At 38.4% G+C, this 10,014-nt stretch overlaps 1 protein-coding gene across 2 annotated transcripts in view; it reads left to right on the top strand.

Moving 5' to 3' along the window:
- Positions 1 to 9,885: 9,885 nt before the first annotated feature.
- Positions 9,886 to 10,014, top strand: part of LOC139970869 (circularly permutated Ras protein 1-like) — a 33,714-nt gene continuing 33,585 nt past the window's right edge. The window contains exon 1 of one of the 2 annotated variants that reach the window (XM_071976923.1): positions 9,886 to 10,000. The gene's annotated coding sequence lies outside the window, so the exon portion shown is untranslated. The remainder of the gene's footprint in view (positions 10,001 to 10,014) is intronic. The other variant, XM_071976922.1, reaches the window with a different exon arrangement.

Genomic DNA, 10,014 nt, shown 5'->3' with positions numbered 1-10,014 from the left:
AAAAAAAGCACACACACACACACGGCACGCAATCGCCATTGCATAAATTCCTTTTACCTTCGGGCAAGGAATCAGTAACAAAGCTGTGAAAGTTTGTGATATTTTGCTAATAAACCCGAAAAATTTACACTTTTGTAAATATCTTAACTTTGGTGTTCCAGTCTCAATGACCTTGGCAAACTCTTCTCCCTCATCAACTGGCACTGCGAGAGGTTCCATCTCTTTAGGTTGCATTGATGGTTGCTCCACCTCACAGGAACAGGTGTAATTGTATGTAGAGTCTGTTGTAATATTAATATAATATATTATATAAATATATATATTAATATATATATATCTGTATACATATATATATATATATATATATATATATATAGGTGCGTGCGTGCGTGTGTGTGTGCTTTTTTTCACGGTTAAAATATTGTGGGAATGTACAATACTCTAATGTCTCCAATGTCTTGAAATGACCTGTTTTCTTTTCTTGTAGCAGATCATTGTTATTAGATTGATTGTTTTTTATGTAGTGATGAACTTTCGTACAGAGAATTTGCAGAAATAAGTTCAATTGCATAGTTAAAGCGACAGAGCAATCCAACATTTTCAGATTTTTGATAAGATATTATCTTGTTATCTAAAAATTTACTGAAAATGTTGACTTATTGGGGCAAAGTTTTCTTATGTTGATGGCACTTTTAAGCTTCCGTAGCAGACACATCCCCGTCAGCGTTTTTGTCTCCCAACGCGGTAAAGGTAAGATTTGCATACCTCGCTCCCATTAGCTGGGGTCAGTATGCATAAGCCTTTACCGCGCTTGGAAGAAAATCGCTCCCCGTCAAGTGTGAAGTCCATCGGCCTTACGGCTTGGGAGGCTTTGCGACACCCATTTTTAAGCACACAGAACAGAAACTAAGTTTTAAACCATGGCAGGGAAGGGATAGGGGCTAGGCTAGCAGTTGTTCTTCACTATCAGTGAATGGTATAATATTAATATACACTGAGATCATGATAGACGTTTGCCAAAATGACGGAAAACTGCAGACAAGAAAAATAGGAACGACGCCATGTCAGAAGGTGCATTGCTAAGTTGTTTGTACTCTCCAAAACAATCAAGAAGTGAGCTCATTGCTTTACTTTTTCACAAAAATGCACCAATGTGATGTTTAATGTGGTAAATCTTAGCCAATAACAAAACACATGTATTCCATGTGAGTGGACGCCCTGAATCCTGCGTTAACCGTATTGTATGCGGATGGGTTAACAGGCGCGTATCCAGGGGAGGGCGTTGGGGGCGCGCGCCCCCCGGGTAAGAAAAAGAGGAGAGAAAAAAAGAGAAGAAAAAATGGAAAAAAGAGGGAGAAAAAAAGAGGAGGAAGGAGAGGAAGGAAGGGAAAAGAAAAAGAAGAAAGAGAGAAAAAGGAGAAAAGGAGGGAGTAGAAGATAAACGCCAGGATACCGGGTAGAGAAGAGGAACAGTCATAATTACAGCGCTGATCACTATTATATACACAGGGTAGCCAGTGACGAATCGAGGATTACGGAGGGGGTGTGCGCCTCACCCTTCCCCTTACACCGACCAACTCCAATTTTGACGTTTCCATTTTTCCTCTCTCACTAATGTAGATATCTATATATATACCTGTACTATATATGATAACGAGTGTGTGTGTGTATGGACGCCTTAAATTGTACAATTGTGCTATGAAACCAACTGTGGCTGGTCTCGAACTCGACCGAGTCGTCGGGGAACATGACGAACCCATCACTTCTTGAGATTGTTCCCATCTGCATGAAAACGCGCGCCCACAAACATACGCCCACCCCTCTAATCGCTTCCCTATGAGTTACGAAACTTAATTAATGACCTTCGCCTGTAGTACCAAGACCTTGACAAAATCCGACAACACACCACTTCATCGATAACAAGTGATCAGGTATATTAGTGACGTCTAGAGGTCGTGCAACTGACCTACATAGAGTGTGACCACTTCCGACTTTGCAATTTCCCAAGATCAGGCCCCGAAAAATCCAAGAAATCCCAAGGGCACTGTACTGTATGGATATCTAGCAATATCTAGCGATAGGGATGAAAATCCTAAGATCTTCCCTTAACTGAAGGCAGATAAAGAATCGAAGCCTTCAGTGTGTAATGAACTTGAAACTGTGCGTCTTTCGAAATGAAAAGAATGTGGGGCAAAGTAGCCTAACTCCTATGGGCTCAGACCGTGCTAACCAGGTGGCCCCGACCAAAAGGGGGCCCCGCTATACTGAAGCACAGAAAAAGGGTATACCTCTTACCTCTTACTGGGAAAGAAAAACTCATGCAAAGACTGAACAAGACAATATACATATTTTCACGTGATACGGAATACGGACATCATGATCATGGGCTCATTGGGTATTAATGTCTGTGTCGAGCTAGTTATGTTATTTATTATTATAATCGAAAACGAAGTATATTATTTAAAACCCAATTCCAGCCAATGTTGTACTGAGTACAACATCGGGACATATGATTTTTTGAAGAATTCTAAAACAATAACCCACCACCCAACAGACTTGAAACTGCGTTCATTTGAAAAAGAAGGCATGGCTTGCATATAAATATAATATAAAAGGTAAGAATAAAGATGCCTTCGGTGTATCTGGTAAGTAAAAAAGCACGGGAAATTAGGCTTAGATGGAGACAAAGTTTCAGCCGAAATTAGGTTTATGCTATAGGTTTGATTACTGTATTTGTACAGTAGTCTCCATTTTACTCCATACAGTATAGAGGGGCACTTGCCCACTCCCCCTGGAAAATCACAAATTAAAAAAAAAGTTAAGCATTTGACATTTCAATGATTTCCCCCAACCGACAGTTCTCTAGTTATGTTCATTGCATACGGACCCATAATGCATTACTGAAATTATTGAAAGTCAAAATCCTAAGACATGAGATCTCAAAATAACCGATGTGTAAATGCAACTTGAACGGGAAGTGTCTTTTCCGACGATCTAGGAGTATTTTTTGGCAAACAAATCGTTGTGCGCTCCGCGCCAACCGATGGTGGCGCTCCGCTTAGATAGTATCAAGTAGTGTGTTACACCTTTATGACCTACTGACTCCCCCCCCCCCCCCTTGTAAACATTTCTGAGGACGCCCTTGCTTAGACCTCCTGATAGGGGCCCCTTTGGGCCAGGAGCCCGCCAGGCTCATCGTTACACCCGGGTGGAGCATTACACTATAAACAGATAATAGTTACTTATTTCAGTCTCCTTTCAACTATTCGAAATTTTAAAGCAAACAGCAGATATCACATCATATCAGTGAGCATGAAAATGGCACTCCGGGATGAACAGCCTCCAAATGTAGATATGTGTAGTGTTCGGTTTCGGAAATATCTGATATTTTTTCATTTCCTTCAACGAAGTTTTTTAGTAGCCGTTATAAGAGGTTTTAATAGATGTACATCAATAAATTAACTGTGTCTGAATTTTCGAAAATTCCCTGACCACCATTCTTCATCATTATTCCCTCCTTGCAATTTTTACCGGTCTGTTAGGGGTTGAAGGTTTTCCTGTATTGGTTGTCCACAGATGAAAGTTTGTGCAACATTATGGGTATGTTTTGAAGTGAATTTATTCACGAGAATTTGTGAATTTTCAAATTCTGAACAAATAATGGGCTTAAAACCTTGAAAAGTGGGGCTTACGGGTATTGTGGGCCGCGACGTAGAATCACCTACAAAAAGCAATGATCCACAGGAGATTCGGTGAGGTCGAACATGATGTGTGACTGGTGACATCTTCAAAAAGGTTATGGATGAAAAAAACTATTGGGAAATTCTTGGTTCTCAGGCAGAAGTGTACATCTGGTTGGTCATTTCAAGCCCGAGAAGTGCCATTTCCGGTGATCTGGGGGGGGGGGGGTATCAAAACCAGAAATTATCTTGTACGCTGCGGTGGCGCTCCGCTTAGATAGTAATTCGCGCCCCCCCCCCCAGGGTTAAAAAATCCTTGATACGCCCCTGATTACCATTGACATAATCATGATGAACACCCTTGCTAGCTTGGTAAATTTGGAACTATTTAATTATTCGCCCGCCTTGTCAGGTGACTGCACGTGATGTATCTTCACATGTCAATCATCACCAAAATCGGAATTTGGAATATGTTAATGAGCTATATCGATGATATGTCGATTTAAATAGGTATATACTAGTTTCCAGCAGCTTAAATAGACTTTTACCGATTTAAATCGACATATACCAGTTTAATTCTACATATAATCGATCTAAATCGACATATACCAGTTTAATTCGACATAGGCCTATCATCGATTTAAACTGGTATATGTCGATTTAAATTGACATATACCGATTTATTTTACTTATCATCGATTTAAATTGTATATGTCGATTTAGATCGATTATATGTAGAATTAAACTGGTATATGTCGATTTAGATCGATTATATGTAGAATTAAACTGGTATATGTCGATTTAAATCGGTAGAAGTCAATTTAAGCTGCTGGAAACTAGTATATGTCGAAGGAAATTGGTATATGTCGATTTAAATCGGTATAAGTCGATTCCCCACAATTTGAGACTGATTGCCCGCCATAGTGCTATACTATTTTGGTAGGTTCTACTGCATACACCACTGCGCATAAACGTAAACAGTATACTGTATTCAAATTTCAAACCAATCCGTTTTACTATATTCATTACACGTTAACCCAGATTCAAATTTCTTACAAACATTTCAAATGGATGAGCGAACGATCTTGCTAGTCACTGTTTTACTGCTGATGTCGTATTTGAGGCTAATCCAACATCGAAGGCATTTAATATTAGGTCTTAACACCTAGGAAGGTATATGAGTAGGCTAATGTAACGTCATTATATGCTAGGCCGGCCATACGTAAGGGTTCTAGCCTTTTAGTAACTGCCGTAGCAACCGAGTCCAAAATCATCCGTTTCGAAGTAATCATAAATTACCGTTTTTTTTGGCCTCTTCAAAAACCTGTGAGTTTGGCGTACAATGAATTATAGTTTATTAGATTTAAGTGGACTGTCATTCAGTTTGTTCTAGTCTCACGAACTTAACGGTGACTTTTATGCAGTGTTGGTCGAATCGGTGCTAAGAAAAATAAAATGTGTTTACGTATAGCGTCGTTAGGAAGTGTTTCTGTTAAGAAAGGCCCGGCCTGACATTTGAACAAACACAACGTAGGTATACCCATGGAGCTATAAACAGCTCCATGGTATACCTCACGCCTACTGCACGTTCAAAAATACCCGCCAAATTACAACTGGATAGAGCGGATATTATAACTTAGTCGGAAATCTCAGGTCACCATAAGTCCGCGACCGTTCACATTACATTTATCAAGAACGCAAGAGGGATTGCAGAAACCCCTAAAGAAGGATTATTCTTAAAAACGCACGCAGACTTGAAGTACAAGTACGCGAGCGTTCACACAAACATACACACACATATACACATGTATGCAAACATACATACACACATATGCACTCAAACCGATGAAAGCATCATACTTCTATGACATCGTGCAATAGCACCAACATAATATTGGGTTAAAATTATCACAAATTCATTTCTATGCAGAGCATATTTTTTTATTCAAAATGGTATCTTAAATGATTTTGTTTAATAAGGGGTTAATCAACGGTCTAGCGTGCGTTACTCACAGGATTAATGCACGATCGGGGGATAATGCAAGCGATGCACGAGGGCGGAGCCCGAGTGCATCCAGCGATAGCATTAACACCCGGAGTGCATTAATCATGTGAGTAACGCACGCTAGACCGTTGATTAACCCCGTTCATTCATACACTACAATTTGTGTGGGGGAAAAATCATAAAACAAAACATTTTGGGTTACATATAACCAAAGATTTATTAAAGTGATGCCTCGTAATTTTACCGTGCGTTACTCACAGAATTAACCACGGTCAGCTGACCTGAATGGACCAATAGGATTTAGGAATCTTTACTAATTATTATTTTCAGTTGACTAACACTTTGAAAACTGTTGCTATTTTTACTAACTCTTAATTTGCCTTTAATCGCTTTTATGGAATTTATCTATCAAACGTTTTATTCTCTCTTATTAAACATAATTGTATTTTATGCTATTTATACTGGAATGAAGGAACGGAAACTGAAACTATAACTAGATCTAACACAGCTAGGACATGTTTCTTTTGAATTTATGTGTGCTATGAAAAAGAGGTTCGACCCACACCCTCTATCCACTCTTGTTCAAACATATATTTATTGGATGCCACCATATACAAATTGAAATGATAAAACTACCATTAATTTATCATGCACAACCAACCTGAACATTTTGCAGCTTGCTTGCATTTTGTGTGCATTGAAACCTTAGCTTGTTTCAGTAAACTTGTCTAACATTCTGTCCAGATGTTGATCAAGGAATGAAAAGAATGTAGTTTCACAGGTTTACATTAGCAAGACTTGAGAAATCAGCAGAAAGCTGTACAAATAGAAAAATCTTATATTAATACCAAGTATTATTCTCAGTAATGTTACTGGGATTTTAAGAGTTGCGCCAGCGCCGGGATACAACATCTTAAAAATTGTTTGCGTCCGCTCAGAAAAAACTTGCGTCCCCACGTTCCTCCATGAAAACATGCACTTTAAATTACCTCTACAGGAACGCACAATACTTAGTTATAATGACCCCTGACAAAAACATTGGCTTGTGCGCAACGGATATCCTATAGTTATAGGTTTATAATGTGCATATTGAAAATCATAAATGCAAATTAAACAACTCATGCCTATGGAAGCGTGGGGACATTAATATTATATGTATTATCTTAGATTACAAATAAATTCATGTGTTTGCACTGAAACCCTTTACAAGGTATACTTACTATATAAAGAGAAGTGCAACTCATAGCAAGAATATTTTGACATAATGTGGTAGCCCATACATGCAATACAGACACAACTCTTTAAATGTACATTAATATTCACACAGATTGAAACAGATTGAAAGAGGAAGGTGCCAACTGCATTATCAGTACGCAGCTGGTACGGTACGGTGCCAGCATTATTTTAATATATGCCAGCATTAATTTGAATTTATGTCCACATCAAATCAATTTTATGTAGGCATAAAAAAGTCCTGCCTCCTGATATGTCGTCATAATTTCTGAATTTTGTCGACTGTGGCCAACCTTACACGTTGTGATATTTGAGAGTGCACACACATAAGAGCCTATACTACAAACTTTGCTATCTCTACACGGGACAGCAACGTTACAATTAGTTGCATTGAGACCGTCGGTATAATGCGCTATATAAATAAGTTACTTAAACATAATACGTTGTGTTTATTGAGCACGATAAATGCAAAAATGTTTGCAGACAATGGTAGGGACTATTAGCCAAACAAATCACAGGAAATTTGGAAACGCATCATTGACTGCTTTCAGCATGAAACTTCTTTGTAACGGGAGTGTTTTTAACCTTCTACTTTGCGGTTGATTGTTATCATTTATTTGTTTTGAAACAAATTCAATCATCTATACAAAGGATTGGAAGAATGTTGGTTCTTTTGAGAAGTTGCGTTTTTTTTAAAGAAAGAAAGAAAGAAAGATATTATTCCAAAAAGTACTAAAACATGTTATTGGAAACCTGCTCAAATACCGAATCCTGTGTCGTTGTACTCTTGTTTACACAATTTACACGTTGACACTGAGGGTTATATCTACGATTTGTGCAAACAGATGAATATTTTTTTCAACTCCCTGGTTTAAAGTTGCAGGTAAAAAGGCATGTCTATTAAGCGTTTATATGAATGAGGAATTGTTATAACGGAACGCCATTACTCTTTTAGAGATGTGTAACCATTTTCATTAAAACTTTCCTAGCTTCCAAAATTGTTATTATTTTGAATTCTTATACATGAACTCATACTTTCATTTGTGGCTTCATCATCTGTTACTAACAATGTGTTCAAATTTGTTGTATCACAGTGTTCTTGTGTTTAATTGTTTCTACCTGCAGGGTAAGTTGCATCACATAATTTAAAAAACAAAAAAGCACCCACGGTTACAGTTTACCGTTAATCAATGAATCACAGGTAGTGATGTGTCTGTTGTATAAAGCTTTACAAGATTGATTGCCCTACACAACAAACAATAACAACACCACTGAACTGAACAATGTGGCAACAAACACGTATTTAATGTAGATCCCACCCGTACAGTATACCCACAAAGAAATGTGTAATACCCACACGTTTATAGTACTCGAGTCCAGTTTTCTGCACTCGGACTTTAGACCAATTCCAATTTGGTAGGCCTATATCTTCTTGCTTGGCAGATCTCTTATTTCTGAAGTTTACTCTTTGAGTGTCCAGAATGAGCACTTATGTAAGGAGTCAATGCAGTCTTACACATTTAGCCACACATACAATGAATATCTTCTTGTTTAAAGCAAATCATATGAAGCCAATGCTTTGATTGGTTGCTGCTATTCGTCATATCGTAGATTCTTTGGCATAAACGATAGTGGCTTTGTAATTTATATAGAGACTGTGTGTATACGGTAATTCTCACAATATAACTCCATTTCAATTAGATCCTTTCATTGTTCAAAGCTGTTTCAAAGTTATGGTTACAAAGATAAAACGGTGATCATTAGATGCCATTTTGATCTTAGTAATACAGTGAAAAGCAGTGTGATGTGACAAACAATAATTCACAATGACACAGGCTGTCCTGAAATGACCATAGACCTCAACAACTGGCTTCTTGTACTAAATGTGATACATCAAAATACTAGTCTGTCCTTGTTAAAATATAGTGATAAACAATGGTTTCCACAATTTGACCCCTGGTGAACTCAAACGAATATATGACCTCCGCCCACAACATATCACAATATCACAATATTGGGACTACTAGCCCCCTTCATCATCTACATGGCTGGCTGGTGAATGCCAGCTGAACATACACTCTCAGGCGCGTATCCAGGGAGAGGCGTTGGGGCGTGCGCCCCCCGGGTAAGAAAAAGAAAAGAGAAAAAGAAAAGAGAAAAAAGGGAAAAAAGAGGGGGAAAATGAGGAGGAAGGAAGGGAAAAGAAAAAGAAAAAAGAGAGAAAAAGTAGAAAGGGAGAAAAGGAGAGAGCAGAAGAAAAACGCCAAGACATCGCCAAGATGGTGGCGCTCCGCTTAGATAGTACTTTGCGCCCCCTGGTTAGAAAATCCTGGATACGCCCCTGGTTAAGACATGGGGCTTGATGTTTTCTGTACCACATTGGGGAACATTAATTAATAATACGATTGTGGACTAATGTATAATCTAGGTTATCACTTCAGGTGAATACAAAAGAAGCTCGAAAAAGAAGTTGAATTTTAAACATATCGAAATCGAAATGCTTCGTGCGGTGTCATTTTATCATGTTAATGGGAAGATTGTTTGTATCCACAATGTGGTAATAGAGATATCAATATAGATAACAATGTATATTTAAGCAGTCACAAACGTCTGATGGAGTCAACACTTTCATGTGAACGAAAGAAAGCTCTTTTAGTGTCGGTTTGACGTCCGATGCCAGGCAAAGTTGTGATTAGTAGTACTTGAACGAGCGAGCGAACAAAATACCCCCCCCCCCCTTTCTCTAATTATCGTTGCTCAGGCAATGAAGGTTAGTTCAATATAACTTAAAAGATCTAACCATGAACTTAACATAGTCCTGAACAAATGGCTTACGTCATCTAGGTTACTGGGATACTTAATAAATATATATGCTTAACTGTTGATAATCTGAGTAAGCTAATCATCCGAAGTTCAAGTTCAAGACAAACAGCTGATTACCTATTAATATATCTTTTCTGTTTCTAGCTCGCACGGCGTAGGACGTTTTATTTCGTCAGCTTCATCAGTCTAGCCTCGGAGACTTATAGGCCTACAGCCGAACGGTTCCTGGATCGCTACAACAATCGGTGCAGATATATAGGTTCGTTTGATTTC

This window comes from Apostichopus japonicus, chromosome 8 (genome assembly GCF_037975245.1).
Source record: "Apostichopus japonicus isolate 1M-3 chromosome 8, ASM3797524v1, whole genome shotgun sequence".
NCBI classification, from domain to species: domain Eukaryota; kingdom Metazoa; phylum Echinodermata; class Holothuroidea; order Aspidochirotida; family Stichopodidae; genus Apostichopus; species Apostichopus japonicus.
Note: the sequence above shows the minus strand (reverse complement) of the source record. Positions and strands in the feature narration are given on the sequence as shown.